The following is a 26,769-nucleotide window of genomic DNA, read 5'->3' on the forward strand; positions in this document are numbered from 1 at the left end:
TGTCACCTGGCTACCCTCTGATCTCGGGCCCAGGTCCCTTCCCCTGCCAGTTGCACCCCTGCACTGCCTCCATGGCATCCCCCGCACTTGGGGACTGTTTCTGTATCCCTACAGCCCTCTACCTGCACTCGACACCTGATGCCTGCACTTACCCTTGCACTTGCCACCAGCTGGCCGCACTTTTACTTTGCTTTATTTATCTAGTTATTTTTACTGTTGTTCCCATGTACTGCACTGCCCCTTCCCCCTTCCCCTGCACTTGCGTGATCTCAATGTCACCTGGCCTAGTAGATCGTTGTCCGTCTTCCCTCTGTTCCCCTCCCTTGCCTCGTCGTGCCTTGAAACACTTGTGTATAGGCTCGTTATAAATAATCCCAGGCAAAGCGAGTATGTCAGCATGCAGGTATCCTTTATCATCTCTGTGATGTGCAACCTCATATTGTTCTAAGGCAGCCCATTGTATGGATGGGTCATAACTATCCTGTTTTCTACACTAGCTCCAGATATTGGCGGGCAGAACACACTAGAAAAGCTGATCAATGTCTCCCAAGGTTAATGGACCCGTACATAGTAATTTATTTGTTTGGTTATACCATTGCTCTGGGTTCTGTCTGATATCCGGAAAATCTTTAGTGAAGGATAATACTTCCATCCGGTTCCAGGGCACATGTACGTGGTGATGCCAGAGGTCTACGTTACTCCCTGGTACTCATGGGGGTTTGAGTAGTGGGGACTGGGGGCATGAGCTCTCTATGGAGGCTGGTATCTGGGGAAAGCCAGTCTAATAATATCACAATCCCCAATTCCCTGGTTTAAAGTCCTCGCTTTTTCTATCCATCATATTGATTGTGAAAGGGTAGTTGTGCCCGATACCCTTGTTTGGACTGATTGTTTTCTTTGTTGTTCCCACACTCGTCTAGCTTATTAATGTACTAGGGTGTTATTGTGCAGGGTTTGGCCATTCATTACTTCCTTAGCCTTTTCTGGACCATCTACCCCCGCTTTTATCCATTCGTCTAGCCATTGAGTAATCTGTTCTTTGCCTACAATGGATACCCTTTTTTCAGGTCATCGCTCCCTCTTTCTCCTCTGACCCGTTACCATCTTGTATTTTATGAGGGTGGGGGAGGTTGTTTAATTAATAGATGCTCCATCAAAGGGTCTGTCTCCAGCTGGTCAGAGGGTGCTTGCATATGCCTTAACTCCCTGCATGTGAATTTCTCTTGCGCCCTGCTCCCAATTTTCAACTGCTTTCGTCTGGTCATATGCTCTAGCCTTATCCCTTTCAGATTCTGGTTTTCTGCTCCTCCCTGATCGCCTTTTGCCTTGTGTAATCTCCCATTTCTGATAAGTCTCCTACTGGAGCAATACCTCCTTGGGACCCTTTGCTGCTAACTTTTCTCTTAAGATATCCCAGTTTCTGTAAGTCACAGGTTCCACGCTCAGGAACCTGTAAATTAGAATTGTCAGCAGTATACAAATGCTGTTCTTTCAGAGACCCCCCAATCCTTTTATTTTTAATTATTATTTTTTTTAAATGTTTTAATCTCCCATCCCCGGGATCCTTCAGGAGGGGTTGGAACATGTTGCTCAAGCTTACAAGCTTATCCAAATGCTTTCTACCACAACATTGCATATTATTGCATGCACTAACCATATTTCATCTGCATATGCTTGTGATCACAAGGTTACAATATGGCTAGGTTATTTTAAACTAGTGGTCCCTGAAAATACTGTAACATATCTTATTTATTTGGTATTTATAATGAGCCTATACACAATGTGTTTTGAAGCGCAACAAGGCAAGAGGGTGGGGGAACAAAGGGGACAAACGAAAACTATCCTAGTAGGCCTTGTGATATTCGGACCGTGCAAGAACGTGCAGTAAAGAGAAGTGCATGAGAAAGGGGAAGTTGGGGGATGGTGGGAGTTCGTCAGTCCGGAAGGGCCTGTGGGAAAACAGATGATAGGGGAGGTCAGGTGGACAGAGTCAGGGGAAAGCACAGAGTGCAAGGGAAGGATGGTCCACGAGCTAAGCGTGAGGTAAGGGGCTGGAAGGGCTACAAGGGTGCAGGCCCAGCCAGGCTAGTGCGGTGGAGGGGCCCGGAAGGGCAAGTGCAGGTTGAAAGGGGTTGTGGGGGGGGGCGCGGTCATTCCATTTGACCTTTTTTCGACCTGCACCAATCTCACCAGATATCTCGACGTCCTCTTGTCCCACTCAGCGCTAGCGTTTCTGGAGCCAATAAGCTGTTTTCAGGCGGGGACCTCGGTCGAGGCAAATCTACGTGTCGAGGAACTTGGTGGAGTCAGACATAGACAATGGCTATGGGAAAACTCGGTCCTCTTGTGCAGTGTGCACCATGGTCGTCTGTCACCCTTTTTCAACCACGGTTCACAGCCCGTCTGGATTCACCTTAGACGTCCCTTCATGGTCCTCATTTTGTGGGAAATCACAAATGTGAGATACTGCAATCTCTTTTCTATGGGTTACCGCCTGGAATAGAAGACCAAGTATGAGACCCCATCGCAGAGTAACAGTTTTGCATACACATTTATTCAAGCATTAGAAAAATACACTGGAGTGGAGAGAGCGCGCAACAACATAAGCTTCGCAAGAACACTCTGTTTAGTCCACAAATTCATCAACTTTTATACAGATTTCCCAAAAAAGTTACGTGGCCCATTCAGAAGGGAAGGCACATAGGCAATGACCTTTGGCAGTTGGGAACATCTGTGGTTAGTAAATCATACATGGTAAAACAAAGAGGCTTTAGTTTAAGACATGGTCAGGGTAAAACTTCATCCACCCCTCTCCCTCTGGGGTGGGTGATAAATGGACATCTGACTTTTCATGTGCCGTTCCCAACAGCAGGCTATCTATGTCGCCAGCATGTTTACGGAAAAGAATGATTCTGTTTGAACATGTGTTTACTATTGCAGGGATAATGCTGATGAGATGAAATAGTTTGTGTAAGCTGGCTTTTGTTTTTGGAATGCAGGTTACTTCGTGCGAAGGGAAGAACTGTTTCCCAGCTGCGATGTCCACACTAGAAAGACAGAAAATTCCATGAAAATTCTTGCATCGTTTTAGCGAATCCTGGTCTGTGTGCTGAAGCTTGTTTTGCAGTTGGCATGGTGTTCAAGACCACAAATCTATATTCTGTGGTTCGATAATCACTTTTGAATATTCGCATGCGGGTAAGGGCGCTCAGCCAGTTAGGTGACTGTAAACATGGGCGAGAAGTACAGTGTATGGCCTGCGTTTCTCCAGCCACCCGAGGTCCTTCCCTGAGAACTAACATCTTGATTGTGGGAACGCAAGAGGGAATCTGCTGCAATCCTCCCCCACCCCAAGACATCGCACACTCTTTCTGCACTCTCCTACCGCTGCTGCCATAGAAATAGAAAAGGGTAAAGTCCCCTTTCTTTTTGCTGTGGTGGCAGAGGCTATTTTATTTTCATTTTTCATGGTAGAGTGGCCATCCGGTGGTTTAAACTGTGAAAACAAGAAACAAACATTAATATCTTCAATTCTCTTATCTAGAGGCATGTTTTACAGAGCGAGTTAGGTAAAGTCAAAAAACGAAATATTTAATGAAGTGAAGAATGAGAATGTTTGAGACTCAAAGTCCTATAATTCCATAGGTACTGGGATCAGGAAGAGGAGCTTAGAGGCACAGAACTGCAATGCACAGTCTAATGCTCCTAATAATCTATGTCTGAGCAGCAATTTTGGCTATTTAAATCCCCCGCTGGTGCAGATGCAAGGGAGTAGCAGTAGAAGAAGTTATCTGTGGCGGTGCACATAGCAGGGACAGAACGAAGACGCCGGGACCACCGATGTGCCTTTGTTGGTTAATGATGCTGAGAGAGTGGTGAGCAGGAGAATTCTGACCTGCAGAGGTCGTGCAGCGGGAAGCACTGTTGTTGCAGGTTGCCTTGTGGGAGAGAGGAGCTCTCTGCACATTGTGTCTGTCTCCGGTGGCTGGCGAGCACCGAGAAACGATAGGAGCAACGTGAGATTATGTGGGGGAAGGAGCGACGCAGAGCTGCATCGTAGTTGTCAGACGCTCGAGTCTGGCGAGGAAAGAAGTGGTGGCTGAGTGGGAAACGGGGATGCGCAGTGAGCTATCAGTGAGTTGGCCTTGGATAGGTGACCCTGGGGTGCTCTGTCGCAAAGCGCTAGCTGCAAACATACTGTTTGAATACCCAGTTAATGATAGAAAGCATTTTTGACTTAACACGCATGTTGAGAGCAACTAAAAAAAGAACGTTTATAACTATCACTATCCAAGTAAAGAAAGAGTGATATTTAACATGGGCTGTAATTACCATTGCCCAAGGAAGGAGGGGGCAGTATTAAACCTAGAGTGGTCACCATTGGCAAAGCAAAGAGGATGCAGTATTAGAACAAAACTATAACCAGTATTGCTAAAGCAAAAAGGAGGCAATGATTGCATCAGATAACAACCAACATTTTCATAGACAATAAAGGTAATTAGAAGGAAAAGGGGAAACCGCTTTCTTGGAGGGTGAATTTCGAATCAACAGTTACCTGACATGATGGTAGAAACCCAGAGTTGGCAGGAAAGTGAATCCTCCTTGGGGAGAGTTTCAAGGGGAGAGGAACATAACCTGCATTGCATGTGGCCAAACAATCATTGGAACAAACTGCATCAATGGGTGTTGCTTCCAGCCCTACAGATAAGGGGTGTATGAGCCACTTTTACTCACTAAAAGTGGGCAAATACTCCCCAAAAATTAAAATGGGGAGTATAAATACTCCCAATAGGAAACACATAAAGTGCTTGTCCCCATGCTTTCAGCCAAATAGCTCCATGGATATGTTTGGACATGTAGTACACATAGTGCCACAGGCAGGAATTACTATTATTACTACCTGATATGAAGAGGTACACAATTCTCTTTTTAATGTGCATGAATAACTAGGTTTAAAGAAGTATTGGGAAAAAAATCTGTTTTACAGATAACCATTTTTTTTACTTGCCTATAAAATGCTCCCACTGGAAATGGGACTTACTTTTTGTACTCTTTAAAAAATCATTTTACTCCCATCTTTAAAGAATAGGTTGTAAAGTACTCCCACTTCAAAATCTTATCTGGCGCACAGGTTGCATCCTTATGGATGGAAGAAGTTGTGAATTTTACTGTGGTTTAAAGTCGAAGACATTTTAGCGATGTTCATACCGCTGAGTACTTGTAGTGTTAGGACGTTCAACCTGGCTGGAGAGTACAGTAGGAAAGGCCTGGCAGGTTAGTAAACCAGGAAGAAGGCATTGAAGTATTGCACTGTGATGAAAGGTTGTGGTGGAAAGAAAGTGGCAACGCCGCTAATGTGTTTGATGACCTGTGGTGAAACCAACCTGACGAAAACATTGTTGTGTATAAAGAAGTGTGTAGTAATTGTCTTTCTCAAGAGAAATAGTAATGAAATATTCATTGGAAGAATGATGAACTTTGTTGGGTTATAATACAATCGCAACGCCAAGTGAAACCCTCCAGAAGTGAAGGAACTTTGTGTTGGAAACAGTACTTGTCTATTAGAAGAATTTTTGTGTTACACCTTTTGAAGTAGAATCTGACTATTGACATGAACTTGGTTTATTGGAGCGTTTATTTGGAAATTCTCCTTTGGTCCTGGGCAAGGGGATCCGACCCTGGTTAGAATAATTTTTGGTTCTAATATTTTGTTTCAATTGAACCGCGATAAGATTACCTGGAATGCTTTTGTTGTATGTATAAGTGTGAGGGAAAGATATCCTTACGTATTCAAGGCATAAAATAAGCAGTGTTGCAAAGCAATTTGCTATGCAGTTCTATAGATTTGCTAATTAAACGTACTCTTGTGTAGCAGAGCTTGCTATTTAAATTACCTCGTTCAATGAAAACACAGCTCACCATGCGTTTCTCTCTTGCCTTCAGGGGTCTCACCACCCTCTTTTCCCTGTTCACTGCAAGTTCAAAATTGCTAATGGAGAGGGAGTGCAACTGTAATAATCTCCTCCACTCTTAAAAGTGCCAAAGTCCCAAGCGGCTGCCGGGGTTTGAGTGCCTCCATATATGGCAATAAAGATCTCCCCGAAATTTGTAAGCTCAGTGTTGCTAGGAGATGGACACTCAAACGCATTTGTTTGCTGAATGATATACTTTTGAGAAATGCTTATTGTCCTTTGAACTGCTCTAACAATGGTTTTCACTATCAACATATGATTGTTACTTGTATACACAGTTCAAACATGCTATTGCCATACAATTCTGAGGTGGCTATGATTTCGCGGCACAGTCCCCGAAAGAGGCCAACATCAATAATGAGTTGATCCCTCAGAGGGCTATTTGGTCACTCTACAGGTTATGCTTAAATTCCAGTCTCATTCCGTCTTAAAACTTAAGCAGAAAGGGGAAGATGATGTGGGTACACTGGAACTGGAAGATTGTCGGGAAGCCTTTGTCCCTGCGTGAGATAGCCATTCCAGCTTGACTTAGGCTAGTCCAATTGAAAATTCTTCACAGGGTTTACTATGCACGTGATTTCCTCTTTAAATGTGGTCGTGCTTTGACTTTTTATCATGACTTTTCTATTTATTTGTGTCCATTCATTATTTGTGTCCATTCATGTAGCTAACCTTTACATTTTACTGGCACTACTCTCGCTAATGTCTCACTTCAGCAGTCCACAAAAATGCTGTATTGTTGCTTATTTTATGTCTTGGGTACAAATAACGTCTGGTGACATTAAAAATCGTAGTAGAAATTTCTAATTAAATGTTTGTTTGCTAATCAAGAAACTTAATTAGCAATTTATGCTTTGGTATTGGAGTGTTTTCCTTTTAGTCTTAGTTTCATAGGCAGGGAAACCTATGCTAGGTTAGTGAAAGTGAGGCGTTTATCACACCCTTTTAAAATGGCTTCTTGTGAAAAGCCTTTATCAAGTTGTCCGCTTCACATTTCTGACCCCTCACACCACCCATTGACTGCCCGTGGCCATGCTAATCCCTTTGGCCATTCCCACCCAGTTCCTTCCCCTCCACGGCCAGTGTTTTTTCAAAGCAGTCTTCTTAGAATTACTGACTTAATGTGGCGTTAAGCCCCCCGTTCCAAGGGCTGGAACGGGGCTAAAGGCCCGGTAGTCCTAAGTTAACGGCCCGAGTGAAGCCCTTGGAACAGGGGCTTACCGCCATTAGATTCCCGGGTTACCAAAGCAGTAACCCGGGGTGCTAAAAAAAGTATTTTCAGTACTTGAACGTGTCCCGTTCAATGACTGAAAATACTCTGCTAAGATGCCCGCCATGGAAAGGGATACAGAGCCCCTCTTCCCTTTTGATAGCAGCCAGAGAAGCTGGGAAGCTGCGGTGGCGGCGACCTGCACCGCTGCAACAAACAGGTCAGGTGGAGGGGAGGCTTGGAACGCGGGCTGAAATTGTAGGGTTTGGCCTGCGCTTCTAGCCACATGATTGGCGGGTTCCCCCGTTCCGGGTGCTAAAATTTCCTAATTGGGTCTGCCTTCAACCGCCTGGTTTATAAGCACTATGCATGTCCTTCACTGAAGTCCTGTTAAAAACGATCATTGGTAAAGCCAACCGTTTTGGCTTGTGTGTATTAGGCATTTGTTAGGCACTGTTATTAGATGCCCAGGTACTCCCACCATTTTGCACCTGCGACCATCAATGTCCAGTTAATATCACTACGTCTGTTCCCAAACTGTTGGCATTGCCAATGGTTGTTTATTCTCCAGCACGGGGTCTGGCACGGATTCACATGGTCATAAATATTCCCTGTCATCTGGCTGGGAATCCTCGGGAAACGAAAAAATGTCATTTTCACCTCAAAACTGTATTTCTCCTCTCAACCAATCACTGTCCTCTGGGTCATACTGCCCCCACACAATGACGGTCCTCTCCCTAAGCTCCACCCCTTGTGTCCATCTTCAGATTTGTACCGCATGCTTCAGTGTTCGGAGTCCTCAAATTGCTCTCGGAGCTAGTTTCGTGTTTTTTGTGAATTTCTTCCAAAATAGTTACAATTTGCTTTACCGTCTTCGACAAAGGACAGAGACCGGCAGCGGGGTGCAGCTACCAGCAAATATCTTCATCCACCATCGGATCATCGAAGTTAAGAGAAGGGCTGGCCTTGGGCCTACTTCACGCCTTTCAGCATGACTGAAGAGACTAAGGAAGGTGGTCGAAGCCTCTCCAAACTCTGTACAAAATGTGGATTAAGAAACATTTTCATGGAGGATCGCTACCATAAATGCTTATACTGCCTGCATCCAGACCACGATGAGGAGGGAGTTGCTTGTGTTTCTGTGCAAAGGGGACCTGGCCTAGCAGTTCGGGCTGGGCTGCTACCATTGGTGGCAGTACCTGACTGATTTGCATATGGCTGGACCCCTTTTGCAATGGCGCAGACGGGCTAAAAAACGGTGGTTGGAAGGTTGCCCAGAGCAATGCCAGTGGTTCAGATTCATTCAAAACCTTCCACCCATCACTTTTGTGCTTACACGATGAGGAGGGATGCAAGGTGTGCCGTTGTTTCTCGAAGGAAACCAAAAAAGAGCTCTACACCAGGCTATCAGCGTGGCTCAAGTCCAGCAAGGCCACTGAAGCACCCTCGGGTCATGGTCAAGCCTCAGCCAGGACCGGCCGGTCCCAGGAGCATTCTACTCTGAGAGGAGGTTGAGATCCTTTGAGGTCAGCCCGCTCACGGGGTCCAAGAGAAGTCCAAGCTCTGTGACGCTAGCTCCGCTGGGTTCGCTGTTGCTGCGGTTCCCGATTTGGACAAAGGGCGATCACGGTCAACCTCCACGGTGAGCCTGCCAATGAAAGGAACATCTTTGAAAGAGTAATTCCTTAACCCCGTCCAAACTCTTCCGGGGATGACTCTTCAAAGCCAGCTAAGGCTCTGCACCATGCCAAGTCAACTGAGTTGACCATGGCAGAGTCGACGAAAGCAGCCACGAGCACTTAGTCGTCTAAGTCAACGACGACCACTACGGCCACCACAAGGGAGCGGGTCCAGAAAGGAAGTCGCAGCTCCCCCACGGGTGTCCTTGCCACCAATGTGAGGTACAGCTGCAGAGGCAACGGCGAAGGAGCCGGGACCAGGGAAGTGACCAGGCTGCTGCTCCGACCCAGCAACCTCCTGAGAGGGAGAGGGAAACAGTCCCACCTGTGGAACTCCCAGGTATGTGGACCAGCAGGCTACTTTGGATAGACCGGAGCAGATCTACACTCGAGTACCGACGAGGGAGAGAATGATCTGCATGATGGATGCTGCTCAGACCACAAAGGGGGAGGATCTGGGGGGAGCGGGGTAGGGGGACCTCCTTCCCCTGTGCGGAAGGGAAGACGCATCAGCTCAGTTCACCCCTAGACCTAGGGACGTGTCTCCGGACATTCTATCTAACCTACACACTTTGGTCACTGAAATCTAGCAAAGGATGCCTCCATCAGGGCCTACACCTTCATATGGGGCACCGGAGCCTCAGAGGTTAAACTTCCATCCCCCCCATGGAAGCTGAAGTCCAAAGGGGGCGCTGGTCCTCGGCATCATCTGACTGCTCCACTGCCTTGTCGCGAGAAGACTCCTCCTGGAGCACCGGATCCGGACACGGACACAGACAGTTACCACGGCTACAAGGCACTGACGAGGACGATTATTTCATTGCGGCTGATGGATAAACTCTGCACACAGACGAGCCCCAGAGAGCCTCCTACCGGATGAATTTGGCGCCTTTCATTCGGTCATGTCAGGGGCTTCTGAACTGTTTCAGTTGGTTTTTGAGGAGACTATGAAAGAGGTTTTCCTGTACAAACAACGCGAATCGAGTGGAAACACAATTATGTCTATTCCCTTCCTGGAAGACATCTGGGAGGAAGGCCTTGCCCTAATGAAAAATTGGTTCACGGCTCTGACCAAGCGGGACAGATTGGAGAAAAAGCACAGGGTGCCGGATTCGGCTCCCAGTTGCCTAAGATCTCGGCCTTCGCCGGATTCGGTGGTCTCGGCTGCAGCTAGGAAACGCTCGCCGAACCAGTCATTGGCAGCCATGGTACCTCTGGACCAGGAGGGGAAGAAGCTGGATGCAATGGGCAAGAGGATCCTTTAGACTGCATCCTCTACCATCAAGGCAGCGAATGCCCTAGCCATTTTGTCCCGGTATGACCTGGAACTCTGGTATGACCTGGAACTCTGGTACAAGCTGGGCCCTATCCTGGACTTCCTGCCTGAAAACAAGAAAGTTGAGGCACTAAAACTCTTTCAAGAAGGGGGAGTGGCCTCAGATCACGGTGGCGGTAGACATCGCGGACACTGGTTTTTGCCAGATGGGAAAACTGGTTGTGTCTGCGCCGTCAAGGTTGAAGGCTCCAAACCTCTGCCAGAACTTTCAGACCAAGGTGCTGGATATGCTGTTCGATGGGGAGAACCTCTCCGGAAAGGCAGTCAATTATTTTTCAGGCGATGAAGACGGACACGGAGACGGCACACTCCCTGGGAACTTTGCAGCAGTGAGATCGTCGTCCTTTTCCTCTTCAAGAGGAAAGCCAGGAAGATCTTCAGTTATGGTACCCCATACAGGCGGCCTCCACACTCTTCAACTCAAGCGTATAGGGGGCACTCTCAAGGCAGCAGAGTCTAGCGGTGGTGCCGTCCGCAGGGCAGTGCCCCTACCCCCAAGCAGGCCTCAACTGGCCCTGGCTTCGGGGCCCAACCAATGCACCCCAGTCGAAGGCCAGCTGGTGAAGTTCGTCAACATGTGGGAAAAGATCACTATGGACAAATGGGTGCTGGAGACACTCAGACCGGGGTACTGTTGGGTAAGATATCTACAGAGCTGGTAAATCTTGCTTTCCTGGTTCAACCCCAGAACTCTTTGCTTTTCTAGTGGGATATTTTTCATTAATACCTCAGTGAGTGGGAACCTTTTTCCCCACACACCTAATCTTTAACTCTTTTTATGGGTGTCATTTTTAAGACTCTCCATAGTCTTTTTAAAGTTATCATGTTTAACAACTTATTGGCAATAAGTGCCTGTTGTTGCTGTGTTGCCGCCTAGGGGCTCCCCATTTAACTTTATTGTTCTAACCTTTAGTGAACTACAGTTCCCAAGGGTAGAAAGGATCTTTGGATCCCTTTTACATTTTGTTAGGTGAAACCAGCACACCCCACCTTAAGTGGAGTGCTGGGGAGATAAAATGTATCCCCTTTCATACTAAAACTGTAACAATTCTGTTAGTGACAAGATTACCTTTAATGGCTGGTGGCAGTGATACCTTTTACTAATTTGGTGCACCTTTACCGCAGGCTGTGATCACAGCTGCAGTAAAGGCACCTAAGGGTGCTCATTTTACCAAAATGGCCCGTCTTCTTTTTCTGCCATTTTAGTGTTTCTTGTCGTTTCTTGTTCCTTCCCCTGACATCCAGGGTGGGAAATTCCTTTGTGTGAGTTTTGTCTTCGGCCGGAGTCCCCTGGACACCGCCGCCCAGGCTCCAGTCAGTCTGTAAGCACAGGAAGTGGGGGAGGAGTCCAAAACTTCCCCCTCCTTTGTTTTACGCCTTGCTTCAACTGGGACAAATCCCAGTGGGGGCGCTAGCTGTCCTGATTGGACAACCAGATGCCCCTTTCTTGTAAAATGCGGGGAGAGAATGCAGAGGTTGTGCTGTAGTTCCTGATAAATACTAGAAATCTGGAAGCTGAAGTCATGTCGACCACTGGAACTTAAACCGAAGAGGATGACGAAGGAAAAGCAGCGGAGACGATTTCCAACGACCGGAGAGCCTGCTTTGTAACCTGAGCCTGCTGCAACCCTTCCTTCCAATCGACCCGGGCACTCCGGAAACGATGACCCGAACTCAGAGCCTGATGAGACCCACCAGACTCAAGAAAACCTGCATTTTGAGCCATCCCACGGGTTGCTGCGACCTTGCGTTCTTCCAGTACCCCAATACCCTGGGATCCCCAGCCATTGTGCGATGCACGGTCTTCCGAATTGCGAATCTCGCAGAAACTTTGTGGGCATGTTGGTGCATCTCCAGAGACACGAATCGACTCCGAAAAGTCCCCGCACAACAGTGCTGGACCTTTTTAAAATGACGAGAATTCAACCGCGACTTTGTTTTCTTTTGTGCTCCTTGAAAAGGCGCCAAATCCACAGAACCGCATTGAGCTGCGAGAGAAATCTTGCAAAGAGCCTTCTGCATTGATCCCTGCTGCAAAGTCCCTTCTGAGGTCTTGTGTTCAGTCTCCAGGACAAGGAATCCATTGACCGGGTATTTGGTTGCAGTCCCTGAAGTTCTCGTGCTGCAATCTCTTCTTCATTGCTGAGGTACTGTGTTGGCTTGTGTATATATTTACTTTAAGCCTTTTGGGATTTCTGTGTAGTCCTGGGGTGTTTTCTGTGATTGGGAGATCCCTCGTCCAGTGCACCCAGTCCCACTGCTAGAATCCTGCTGGGGTGTCTTCTGTGAAGCCCCTGGACCCTCTTCTAACTCTAAAGTAAAGTACTCACCTGTTTGCCAGTTTTTCCTAAGGAAACTCTGACTTTTGCTACTAAAAACCTTCTTCTAACACTGCCTGTTGGCCACTAGTCCTAGTGACCTCCCACCCCTTCTGCCACTGAGAACACCCATACTCCAAGAATAAGGGAAAGACTTTGAAGGGATTGGGACTTCTGGCTAGAACTTACTTGTAAAGAGTTGGTTCGTAACTGTAATTCTAAGAGTGAACAGTTACAAACGTTCTTACTGATTTTGAATGTGTGATGCACTATTCTTAAATGTATGGTTAACATCTTTTCTTCCTTAGCTACTGTTTTGCCAGTCTAGTAGAAAGTAGACGTGAAGGTATTTTACCCTCCTGTGATTAGGTTGTGCCTCTTTACAAAGGTAATGTGTGGGTTTCACCAGATTACTCCTGTAGGATAACTGTATGAGTGTCCCCCAACTGGGTCTTGCTTCCCTTGACTTGCTGCTAGCCTGTCCTTAATAAGTCTACATTAGGTTGTTGACTACCTAGAAGAACTATTTAGTAAAGTGTGACATTGGGTTTTACTTTTCCCTTCATTGTGAAGTTAAAGTATGTAGGTTTTACTTACCTTGTGTGCCATCCAAAATAAGTTGCCAGAGTTATTGCTTACCTCAATCTGGGGTTCCCTGATTTCAAAAGCATCTGTAATGGTATAATTACCTCCTTAGGTTTTACTCACCTGGTATAACTTTGTGTTATGACGAAAGTAGTTATAGGTTTTTTCTGCACCTAGGATAAGTGTTTCACTATTCACCAAAAGTATATTGTCCAGTTGACTGTTTATGTGATTTGTTCCAAGAGTCATGATCTGCGTTTTCTCAACAAGTGCTTAAAGTCCCGAATGTTCCGGATAGTCCCATTACAACATGTGCTCGACAAGCTTGAACAAGGAGATTTTCTGACGTTGTCGGATCTGAAGAACGCCTACTTCCACATCCCCATTCACAAGAAGCACCTCAAGTTCCTGCGATTCGTAGTTCAAGGTCCGCACTACCAGTTCAAGTCGCTGCCTTTCGGCCTGAAGTCTGCCCCAAGGGTGTTTACGAAGTGCCTGGACCCGGCTGCGGCACATTTTCGTATGCAAGGCATCCACGTATACCCCTACCTGGATGACTGGCTGGTGCGTTCCTCTTCACAATCTATGGCAAGCGAGCACTCGTCGAAGACCGTATGTCTGCTGATGTTGGGGTTCTCCATAAACTATCCAAAGTCTTGCTTGAAGCCATCTCGGTTAGGGATGTAACGGTATAACGGTATACCGTTAACGATACCGTGAACCACTCAATTGAACAATAATAACCGTCACATTGTTTATACCGGTATACCGTTTATACCGTTAAGTGTGCTTTTCAATCTGATTTGGAAAGGCTGCAGTAAGCAAGTTCTGCACAGTCTTGGTCTTGCACTGTTGGATGTGGCATCTGCCAAGTAGTTTCAGTTGGAGCAGTTTTTAATGACATTCCATAAACCACACGTGCCTGACACAAAATCAATATGTTAGCAATAGGAAGAATAAATACAGTGGCAAGAAACAAAAGGTTTCACTTTAGTTTGGTGGCTTTGGGGTTTAAATATTTATAATGGATAATGTTTGCTAAACATATGACAATGGGGTATTTGCCTGGTTCTATCATTGAATTTACATATAATAAGTCGCACTGCGAAATTCACTCATCTCTGTGGGTAATCCCTGCTGCCATACCAAAGGGTAACATGTCCGTGATTACATGAACACCTTTGGGCCCGCAAGTAAACTAAAGGCTGTAACGTAAAGGGAGCGTGTGTGTGTGTGTGCGTGTGTGTGTATGCGCACAAGCTTATACTACCATCAGCCTCCATTGATCTGTGGCATGCAGGTTATAAAGATGGCAACATGTTCATCTTCACCAGTAGCCAGTGGGGGAGCTAAAAGCCACAATAACCACTTAAGAAAAGCTATTCAGTTTGCTTTGCCAGTCGCACCAGGGCTCCCCCTCCCTCCTCCTCTCCACACATGTGTTTGTGTTTGGTGGAAGCAAGGGGTGGCATTTCAGTGGAAAGTATGTTGAAAAGCACAATTCTGGCCCTGGGTGCCTGGTTTTGTTTGTGATGATAAATCTGACAATTTATGACCTTTTAGGAAATATTTGTTAAGATTGGTTAACTCCACCTGCTATACCGCGATAACCATGATATACCGTCACTTGGCAAGAAGGTTATCGTACCGTCATAAAACTAATACCGTGACACCCCTAATCTCGGTACGCACTTGTTAGGTGCACGACTCAACATGGTGACGTGTTTGACGTCTCCCTCGGAGGAGAGGGTGAGAACCATACCATACAAGGCAAGGTGCAGCGCTTGTCGGCCCAGAAGGTGATGGCGTGCTCCATCAAGTCGCTTCTGGGCATGTTGTCCTCCTGCATCAGCCTCGTTCGCCTCTGCAGACTGCTCATGAGACCTCTCCAGAAGTTCCTGAATGCTAGGATAATGCAAGTGTCGGAAGTTTACAGACAAGATCTCCTTCAACGAGGAGTTCTGTCGGGCGATACGGTGGTGGGGTGTTCGCAGCATCCAATCCAGTGAGCACTCTTTTCAAGTTCCTCTTTATCAGGAGACTGTCACCATGGACGCCTTTCTAGAGGGATGGGGAGTCCGTACCGGACTGTTGTATGCCAGAGGCCTCTGGCAACAGGAAGAAAAGGACCTCCACATCAACGTCCTGGAACTTCGGGACGTATTCTGGCCCCTCCAGTCTTTTCTGCCGTAATTGGAGGACAAGGTGGTGAGGATCTTCAGACACCACCACTATGGTCTACATCCGGAAACAAGTGGGTACCCGCTCACCGGCACTCTCCAAAGAGGCCCAGGGCTTGTGGCGATGGGCCATTCATCAAGGCATGTTCCTCGTTCCGTTTCACCACCGCAGACTCGCTCAGCAGGGGAATGTGTTCTTGCCACGAGTGGGAGCTTTTGCTAGGACCAGGTAAATCTTTTGTTAAAGAAATGGGGGCAGCCCCATTTCAATCTAATCGCGACGGCAGTGAACACCAAGCGCCAGAGCTTCTCCAGCAGGTTCCCTCAATATAGGAGCATGAGGGATGTCTTCTCGTTCCCGTTGGAGGGATGGTTCCTGTACGCTTGTCCTCCTGTGATCAACACACTCCGACAGTGCCACTGCAGGATGATACTCGTCACCCCAGCATGGCAGAGACAAATCTGGTATCGGGACCAGCTGCGTCTCAGTGGCCTCTTCCATCAGGCTACCACTGTCCTCGGATCTTCTCGCCAGGGAAGGGGGGGCGATTCTGCATCACGACCTAGAGTCCCTGAACCTGAGGGCATGGCTCGGCAGCCCTAGAATTTGGGGGGGATCTACTCTTCCCGACAGCCAGGGCTTCATCAACGTTGAAGTGCTACTGGCATAAATGGAAACGCTTCTCCATGTGGTGCAGGACTCAGAAGATTATCCTGCTACGGATCACAGCCCCTCAACTTGTACCATACTTGCTTTCTTTGGCCAAAGCGGGACTGGCTCATGCCTCTAGCCAGGTGCATCCCACCTCCATATCCAGGTGCATCCAGTCTCCAGGCAGACCTTTGCTGTGGTCTCACAGACTAGTCAAGGAGTTCCTCAAGGGACTCTTCAGGATTTTCCCGCCAGTGAAGGCTCCTCTCCTGGCTTGGGAGCTCAATGTGGTGCTAACTAAACTCATTGGAGCGCCTTTCGAACCTATACATCAGGTCTGCTCAAGTTTCTCTCTTGGAAGACCGCTTTTCAAGCAATCACCTCGGCCTGGAGGGCAGATTCAGGCCCTGTCTTGCAAGCAGCCTTACTTGTATGTCCACGCTTCCAGGATGGGACTGCGTACACACCCCACCTTCATACCAAAGGTGCCTTGAAATTCCACCTCAGCATGCCTTTGGTGTTACCCGTCTTCTTTCCGAATCTGTCATTGCCGGCGGAAAGGGCCTTCCATTTGCTGGACGCCGCTCGTCCCTTGAAGTGCTACGGGCACGTACTAAAACCTTTTTGAAGACCTGTAAATCATGGAAAGGCTTTATTGAAGGCTTCCATCTCCAGTTGGCTCTCCGGCTGTGCCATGCACTGTCATCGACTGGTGAGCATGTCGCTGCCATGCAGGCCGAGAGCCCATCCCACCAATGGCATTGCAGGAAAAATGGCATTTCTCTCTGGTGTGCCCCTGCTCGACATCTGCAGGGCTGCTACGTGGAGGTCCACGCACACCTTCATGAGGTTCTTCTGTGTTGACAGGGATTACAGGGAGGAGTCCCGAGTCGGCCAAGCGGTGCTCCACTACCTGTTTGTTTGAGGTGAGTCTGTTCCAGAAGTGAGTGTTATTGCTTCTGTTGGGCCTTGCCACCTTAAGTGGTTGTGTATATTTACTGCTGTATAATCGTTATTCATGAGCATGTGAATCCATGCCAGACCCCATGCTGGAGAAGGTTTGTTGTATAGCTGTAAATATTCTCCCGCATGGATCTGGCATGGATTCACATGCAAACCCTCCCTCTGTCCCCTCTGTGACTTTCTTGGTTCATGCTGCCACTTTACGTGCTTACCAAATCTGAAGATGGGCACCAGGGGTGGAGCTTAGGGAGAGGGGAGCAGTATGACCCAGAGGACAGCGATTGATTTAGAGGAGAAATACAGTTTGGAAGTGAAAGTGAAACTGTTTTTTCTTTTACCAAGGATTCCCAGCCTGAAGACCGTGAATATTCATGAGCATGTGAATCCATGCCAGAACCAATCTGGGGAACAATTGTTACAGGTAAGTCACTAAAACCGTATGCTGTTTTTGTTCAGTCCAGTTCCAAGTTGGTTACATCATTTCATAGTATTAGCACATATGTGGTCATGACCAGTGCGTGTGCAATGGAAGTTTTACAATTTCTTGGTAATATCCCAGCAAACATTTGAGGGAAGCTAGGTTGCTGGTGGGATAACATCTTAGTGATAAGGATTTCAATCAGGCACACTCCCAGGTCTCGCCTATCATGTAGTGCGCAATGAAATACTTATTTGTGTCTATAAATTCAATAATCTGAATGATATACCACTCATACCATACCCGTCTCAAAATACCCCCCAGGTCACACTGAATCAGGAATCGGGCTAGTTTGTAAAGGTAAATATGTATTTATTGATTTAATATTCAAATCATATATATATATAGTGTAATCAACCAATCTGTCACCCCTTGGTGATAGCTGTCACATATATATATATATATATATATAACAGCTATCACCAAGGGGTGACAGTACAATTCAGAAAATAAGGAAAGCAATTGAATTCACTTATATTAATGTAGAATAGAAAACAGGAAAAAGAACAGTTTTTTGGTTTGTGAACAGATAGCTTTTAGGTTAATATTCCCCCTGCAAAGTACGTTAAGGTACAAATGTGCAATCCTACACAGATGTAAGTAATCGGCAGGTATTCAGGAATGAAAGACAATGTCTAGAGTGCAATCTTCCCTCCCCAAACGAGAGAGAAAACCGTTTTTGGAAATGGACACTTTTTTAAAATGACAGGTGAAAATGGCTTTGTGAAACAATGCAAAAGGTTGCAAAAATGCTTAAATGGAGAAATTCTTAGGAAAACAACACTACACAGGTCCTAACACAGATGGGCTACAAGATAAACAACAGTACACACTTTAGATTAGGATGGGACTGAAGAAACACTTTAAATGGGAAAAAGACGCGTGTAAACTTTTGAAAACTGCCAATTCGCGGCAAAATCTCCCTATGCGATTTTTGATTAAAACGGGCCAAATACACTGTTCCCTGATGTCTGGTTGGTTGGGGGTGTAGCTAAGGATCTTGGGTATCACTGAGAGTTGGAGTTTCGTTTCTATCTTTTAAATTGAAGAAGTTATAGAGGTGTTAGTGAGAGGCGTTTTTGCAAACTAGGCGCGAAAATGAAAACAGAAACTCGGTTTTAAAAATGACAGATTGGTTGATTACACTATATTTATGAAGTTTAAGAATTCTTGGCTAGGTCGGTCAGGTCTAACATGGCAACATCTTAGTTTCACTTCAATTATATAAAATAGACAAATGTTTGCTTTCCAAGGTTTTTCTGTAAGGTCGCGTCTCAGACGGTTAGTGGTAAAGCCAAGAAAAAAAACCACTCAAAGTATTCAAGAAAAGGAAAAAAGACTGAGAATGAGACTGCGCCCAGTTTTTAGATAAAACCTCTGTATACACTTATGTCACCAAAGAATATGCTCAAGACTTTTGGCCTGGTTTCACCAATGGCAACTAACTATACTAAGGGGCATTTTTGCATCCAATCGTGCTCCAGACTGTGATTATGCTTGCAAGCGTTGATAATTGATTAAGATATAGGAGACCACCCCTATAAACATTTGGCACAAAATCACGTTTCCTTGCAGTAGGCAGCCATCACCCAAGCAACTATCACAGACTATATTTGAACAAGCAATTAAATTTGACTTACTACAATACGCAGATCGTTTTTATAAACAAACATGATCGGTGGAATTCGAGATGATTTGAATCTAAATAATTAGTACTCTCTAACAAGCACCTAAATGACCTAGTTCCTTAAATGGACTAGGTCGAGTAATACATGAAGCACACCACTTCTTCTATTTAGTAATGGCCGCTGCTTTCGATACTGTAACAACAATGGTCCCAAAATTAGAGAACGGACTCACTCTTAGTTTAACAACGAAGGGGACGCCTTCGGACGCCCCCTTCGGACACTCGGCACGCGATTATACGCGATTCATGCAGTTTCAGGTGAGAGACCGTCTCAGAAGTGCGGCGGTTTTTCTCTTTATGATTTCAATGTAATGAAAGACCGCGAGCACCGTGTGTGCTGCATCTTTAAATAGCACGCTGGCTCAAGTCTGGCGGAATACTAAGATTTAATCTATATAACTGAAATAGTATTGTGAGCACACAACTATTAAATATGGGATTCTTAAAAAGCCACTGGCAACATCTACTAATCTTTACGGAAACCTAATTATGTATACTAACTGGGAACTAGGAAACTGGATTAAGATGCTCATTACCTTGGGTGGAACTTTGCCCATTACATTAGACTCACAATGCCGAGCGGCATCTGCAGAATGCCTTAGTTAATTGTAATTTGTCATTTCTTCAAAGGGATCTAACCTGTTAATGGAAGCGGATATTCTCTGCAAAAGCTAAAATAATGGGGGCCGTTCAAAGAATAAGAGGTAACACAACTATTACTTACCATACACTGTAAGAAGGTATTATGAGATAATGGACAAAGCATTAACTAACTGAGCCTTTTATGCCCCTCTCTTGACCCTTCCTGTCCCTCCCAATCCCCCACCTATTTGTCTGTCATCTTATTTTTGCATTATTGTTTTGCTTTTGTATGAATTGGATATGTGACTTGTTTCTTTGTTCTATGTTAATTTCTTTGCTAAGGTACAATATAACATAATGTCTTTTTGTTATTTTTGGCACTTGATTACTGTATATTTATTATAATCAGCCCTGATTTGAGAAAGGTCTATTAAGGGACCGAAACACATGTCATCACAAAGGGCACCTCCACGCATTAAATAGTATTTTCTTAAAACTGGGCGAAGTCTCATTCTCGGTCTTTTTTCCTTTTCTTGTACACTATATTTATGACTGTGAAAAAGAGAATGCCACAAATGAATCTTCACGGTTATGTGGCAAGCGCAACCCTTCACATGGTGGATACTCGATTTCTTTCTGGGATCTACTTTACTCAAATTCACTAATTACTTCGGGTATGGTAAAACAAAGAAGGAAGATCAGCGCAAGAATGGTTTTGACAATACAAGGGTTCTGAATTTAAAGATGGGATGAGATGGGATAAAACAATGCAAATATACTATGGGTGACTGATCTTCCTATTAATACTTGCAGTCCCTTGTTATTAAAATGGACCGTCAAGGTTCTGATCTTGGATCAGGTCAGGTCTACTGGCAGCAGGGCACTTCTGGAGGGCTTGGATCAGTGGTGCGGTTCTGGTCAATTTTGGACTGCACCTCAGACTGGATTGGATGGGCCCTTCTGGTCACTGGACACGGTAGATAGCGGGATGCAAGTTTCAGCGTGCAAGCCTTAATGATGGCAAGCCAATCAGAACTATTCTGTAAAGTTTTGGGATGGTTGAATTTGGGCCTAGCTAAAAAGAGTTCAGCAATGCTTAGGCCTGCATTCTGCAAAGAAATCTGGAGTCAGTTGCCAGGTTAAGAGTTTCTGAACAAGATGAAGAAGTCAGGAACAAGACACTGCGTGGAAATCTGGATGTGTTCTGGAAGCAGTGTGTCCTATGTGGAGTGAAGTTCCTATATTTATACTTTGAAATGACGACATCACCAAGTTTATGGTGTGGGCACAATTAAAAAACACCCCCCCACGGCTGTGAGTGGCCACAGGCACTTGCCTGGTTTTGGTTGGCAGTCAGAACAGAGCTGTCATCTTTATGATGGAATTTAGGAACTCCCAGATTGATTTTGACCAAAACTTAACTTTTGCACAAATGTACATTTCTAAAATGATGTTCCCTAATAAAATCAGACATATACATTTCATATTTGATGGACTATATTCACATTCAATCCCCATCTCTGTGCGAGCCGTCTTTCTCACTCTGTAGAATTTTCTCAATTTTAATCATAACAGTTTGGATTAATAATTTCTAATTCGGTACATCTCTGGGCGCTTATCAGTGGATCATGGCCATACAATCTTAGGCTTGCAACATTAATAGTTCTGCTACCATGAGAGTTTTTTCGTAACTTTGGGTCCTTAAGTGGTACAGGTTTAATCAATGTCTTTAAAGCAAAAGCCTGAAATTGGGTTAACATCTACCAATTTTCAGATTTATCCTTCTTCCGGTTGCACAGTTAGAGTTTTAAAAATTAACCACAAATAAAGGTTTAACATCAAAAAGTTCCAGCAGTTTTTTTTTCTTTCTCTCCTTTCAACAAACAGCTGTCAGATCCCTTTGATCAGGGTGGGTGTAGACGGAAGCATCTTGCCCCTCCCCAGCAGAGCCTGTCCTTTGTTCTTGGCTCAGCCAAAAGATGAATGTCTAATGAAGTCTATTATGCGAAAACCATTAAGGCTTCCTGCATCAATGGAGTGCCAACTGAAGTGTCAAGCCTTCTCAGGCTAGGCACTGTCCAATCATAATTAATCAGTTACTTCCACTGGGTTACTGTAAGATTCACCTACAATCTTTAATTTAAAAGATATAAAATTAACAGAGTTTATAATAGATTTTGACATTTTAAATGAATTAAGCCCTCCACAGAAAAATGCTTTAAACAGGCGAATTTTGCACTTCTTCAGGAAAAAGAAACACATTTAAACTGGGTTTGACAGCTAATTGTCTTATACAGCTGTCAGTCAGTCAGGCCTGGATTCCTCTGACTGCCTGGAGAATCTGATTTGAGCACACTTTTCCTTTCAATAATTCACAGGGGAAATGACTGAATTTAGCACCAGAACAGCACTTTGAAGGTTGCCATTGATTAGGAACCTGTATTTAAGGGCATTTTTTGGACTTTAGCCCACTTTTGTGGCCTTGCTTCATGTGACAGGTAACAGCACCCCATGGCATTCTCCTGCAGGGAGTTCTGTTTTGACATCAACTTTGCCTGCAAGTGTGGCAGGGTGTGCAGGCTTTGGTGATTTATGAACCATGCACAGTTTTGCAGATTTGGCGCGCACAGGGGTTATCGTCTCCATTTTTGGCAGTTTCTTTCCCCCATTGGCAAATGGGTGTAGTAGGGTGCATTGGCATGGGTTGAAATATCCCACATTAGTCTTGATCAGATCTCATGCAAAACTGGTAGATGGTATTAATACTGGCTTGCTGTGTAAAAGCCCAGTTTGATACAATACATCCCAAGTTTACTGCATTACAGGATGCACCATGTTTCTTCTTGTGTCTTTGTGCTACATGGCTGCCCATACTTTTGCTGTGCAGGGAACATAAGATTTCATATGTTGCACATACATACCCCAGTTCTCAAGACCGCTCCCGAGTGTTCGCCTCACATTAGGCAAACGTTTACTTTATGTTTGAGCCGCCTGCTGGGTCATAGCAGCCTTTCATACTTTGTCATTGATAACTTGAGCGCTTTTTTAAGTGGGAAATTTAAGCCATCACATCGCAAGCAGGAAGAATCCGGAATGAAGCGCTGTGTAACAACTTACATTGTTATTAAGAGTAAATTACAGATATAGACTTGACAAAGGATTTCGGCAACCTGCGCAACACTAAACTTACAGGCGACAGTTTTTGCCTGTGATCAATATCTGTAGATTTTTGCATACATCATGTTTCATGTGTTGCCATGTTTTTCCAGTAAATGTACTTGCCAATATATTCACACTAATTTTGATATTAAAAAATCTAGGCTGTTAGTTCTAACTGGTAGGAACATGCACTTAAACAGTACTAGTAAGGTTTCTTCAGGTAGGCACAATGTTTTTTCATTAAAAAGAAAATTGCCATGCAGTTTGTGAGTTTAGTGCATTTCTCCAATGTCGAATAGATGAACTGAGTTACTCCATTGTTTTTAAAGATTTTGCAAGGCTTGACAACAGAAGGCTACTACATATATTCTCAGTTAGCTCAATCTTCTACATCTCCTTGGACTCCTGGCTATGAACCCTGGCATTTCAGGTATTAAATGTCATGATCCTACTATCATGTTGCTTTTATTCTTAATGTATCAATTCCGGTCAATCACCAAAGTAGCTAATCTAGAAGCAGTAAGTCTTGAGCGTATGTGGGAGTGAGATTTGGCGCAGGGTCATAATGTGATGTATGTAATTTCAATAAAAGCTATTTTATTCAGTGAAAATTGGAGCTAATGTAGATTGTAACTTCATTTACATGGTGGGCATAAACGCAAGGCTTCTAGAGCCCATTGTTATAGTCACTGAAAAAACCTTAGTTAAGATACAGTTAAGTTGCACAGATTTAACACAACAAAACCTTTGAAATTCAGCAGATGTGGGAAGTCGTGACCATCGTAACTCTGCACATTACTGTTGATGTCCCCCCATAATGCCATTTTGTATGTCATTGTGGATCCCTTCTCTTACAATATGTATGTACTCATGGGCTTTTCAAAAGGAAGGCGCCGAGTTAAGCGGATCATGACTTCACAAATCCTCAGAATTTCAAGGGTTCGGTTGCGTTAAATCTGTGCAAATTTACTGCACCTTGACTAAGGTTTTTTTCAATGAATTTCAAGGTTTTTGTTAAACCATACTATTTTTACGGGCCACTAGCCCTGGCCACAGCCTTTGGCCGTGTCCACTGTACATGTTCTACCGGTATGTTTCTTTTGGACCCACTAGGTGGCCACATGGACGTGGCCACTGTACATGTCTTTCGGGCCCACTAAATCGGGCTTTCGGCCCTAGCCAGTGAGCACAGTCTTAAGAATGTGATGTGCTTCGATTTATCATTATACTACCTAAACATAACATCTTAAGAGTACTTTAGTTCTATGATCCATACTGCTTTCATTGTTTCTCTTTATGTAACATTTCATTGCTGTCTCCACAAAAAACCTCACTACAAAGTTTCTTTTTCAATAGGCTCCTTTTTATGTGTCGTGGAGTAGTTTATTACAAGGCTACTGATAACCTTTGATATGTTGTAAATGAGACTGTAAACGGTACCACTTATACCGGTGTTCCATTTCCATTATTACGCAGTAGAAATATCATATGCAATGTTATTGATGTCATTTGTGATGTCATCTTTGATGTCCTGGGAGTTTGTGTTAGCAATTCATGGCAGTGGCGCGAGTTATGGTTGCATAGCTTACCACAACTGGCAAATATTTTGGGTTTGTCAATTTTACTTGCAACCATAACGTCCCTTTAACAATTTTTTCTCCATGAATTTGATAGGTTTTTGTTATTGCAACTTAACCATAATGTCCCTATGTTTTCTCACTGAATTGCATAGGTTTTTATTAGAGCATCTTAATCATAACATCCATTTTAAAACAGTTTTTCTGTGTGTATATAAATAATAGATAACACTTCTGTTATAGTGTCAAATAGATTATATATTTTAATTATTGCTGCACTATGCACTTTAATAGCCGCATCTACCCTATAATTTTATGGAATGCATTATGCACTTTAATTTCCAAGAACACTGTTTAAGTTCGATTGGAGTAATGAGTATTATTTGTGCTGACTTGCATATCAAATGGGTGTTACAATTGCACAAACATGCCATAGGAAATATCATGCACTTAATTGTCCATATGAATGCGCACTGTTTACGAAAACATTGCGCTTGCAACCTTTTACATTACTTAGGCATACACAAATATACAGCATTTACTATTCGTACATGTAAACAACAAAAAATATTTGAAAAGAATACATCTTCTATACGTGTAACCTTGAGCAGATGCTATAAACATGGCCAGAAGATATATAATGTGTCGTTTAAGTCACCGCTGCTATGTTTATCACTTGGGTGTTTTAAAACAAAGCTTCCTCATGAGGACGAGGTACTGTGAGCAAGCCACTGGGTGGTGGCGAAATGCATCCGGCTGCCGTCTGGCATTAATATCACTGGGAAATAGTGATATATATATATATTTTTTTTTTGAACTGCAGATTTGCGAAATAAAGGCCGTTATTATTGCACAACCTGTGCAGTTTTCTGTTTGTTCCTCGTCTGCCATGAACGATTTTGAATCCATCAGTGAGGATTGCTGCTCTCTGGAATGGCGTCTAGTATGCTATTCGTAATTGAAATATATCTTTTTTTCATTTTTTATATGTATTTGGTTAAACAAAACCTTTCACAAAATGTTTATACTACTTTTACAATTCATTCAATAAAACCAAACAACAAAGAAATAAAAAAAGGAATTTCACATTCACATTTTACACTGAAACACCCTCTGTTCAATTAAAATAGAAAAAGAACAGAGATGAGCGAAGAGAGAAAAGGCGAAAGAAGAAAGGAGAAAAACAGCTATCCAACAAATGAGGATAATATAAGAACCTCAAAAAAATCAAAGACCATAATTGAACAAAGAAACAGTTCACGGCTAAACATGGTCTCAGTTGAGTCGAAGCTTTCATGAAGTTGAAGAATCTCGGAGGCCTTCCTTTGGCATCTTTTTAGAAGTCACAATGTCATAGCTTTCTAAGACTTGTAGCACTGCAATTGTCGGGTCGTTCGAGTGTCCAGCGATCAAGCGGTCCCAGAACAATTCCTCTATATGGCCATCCACACCATTGCCAAATCTGGCAAATAATAAATGTCTTGCAGGCCAAGTTCCTTCGCATTCCAGCAATAAGTGTTTGAGGGATATCTATCAAGATGTTCTCAGGCCTCCAGATGAGGGTCGTACCAGGCCTTTTTACACATGAAAATCTTGTAAATACAATTATTTTCCTGCGTACATGTATGCACAAGTTAGGATAGTGCAATGGTCCAGTTACCGGCAGAAACCAGTACGCTTCTTTTGATATGATCTACATGGATGTAACTGCAAGTCGTGGAGAAAAGCCTCTGAAACAGAAATTATTTCTCTGAAACCTTTCAAAAAAAGAAATAACTCACACTGATAACAGGAATGGTTTCTTTCAGTTCAGCTTCTGCTTTGTGTGTAGATGCTCATGGAGAAAACAGAAGCACTCTGCATATTTATATTCCTAGCATTTTAGGATTGTATAATTAATCAGATGGAAAACTAAGTTGCAATTGAGAATTAATCTTTTGTAACAAATTATGCTTTTTTTCCCCCAGTGAAAGCAAACCGGTATTGAACAATTGCATTTATTAGAGTTCCTGTGCTGTGCGCATAATCGTGCAGAGGCAGATTATTTTTACACTTTTTAATGTACACTCCAATTATAAAAACAGTTTGTAAATGATGAGTATGCATTGTGTAGTTTATATCCATTCAACCTTGCAGTCAATGGGGGTACATTACTATAAATGGTCCGTGGCAGCAGAGTCTTTGTTACAGCCTCTTACATCTTCCAGACTACAATGAAAACATCCAAAACCTGGCTCTCCAGGAAGTGCAAACACTGTTAAAAAAACAAACAAATAAGTTACATTACTAATTGAAATGCGGCAAAACCTGCCCCTGTGATAATCCAGATGGGTATTTAACTCTATGTAGCGCTTCATACCTGGTTCGTCCAACATCTAGGCACTGTGATTA

The 26,769-nt window shown here is 44.2% G+C and overlaps 1 protein-coding gene across 5 annotated transcripts in view; it reads left to right on the forward strand.

The window, feature by feature from the left end:
* Positions 1 to 26,769, forward strand: part of ARL14EP (ARF like GTPase 14 effector protein) — a 153,150-nt gene that overhangs the window by 57,241 nt on the left and 69,140 nt on the right. For 2 of the 5 annotated variants that reach the window (XM_069623531.1, XM_069623530.1), the window contains one exon: positions 19,691 to 19,764. The exons of 2 other annotated variants lie outside the window; for them this stretch is intronic. The gene's annotated coding sequence lies outside the window, so the exon portion shown is untranslated. Of the gene's footprint in view, positions 1 to 17,237; positions 17,317 to 19,690; positions 19,765 to 26,769 lie in introns of all 5 variants that reach the window. One more of the 5 variants, XM_069623534.1, reaches the window with a different exon arrangement.

The sequence above is a fragment of the Ambystoma mexicanum genome, chromosome 11 (assembly GCF_040938575.1).
Source record: "Ambystoma mexicanum isolate Mex_15411 chromosome 11, UKY_AmexF1_1, whole genome shotgun sequence".
Taxonomy (NCBI): domain Eukaryota; kingdom Metazoa; phylum Chordata; class Amphibia; order Caudata; family Ambystomatidae; genus Ambystoma; species Ambystoma mexicanum.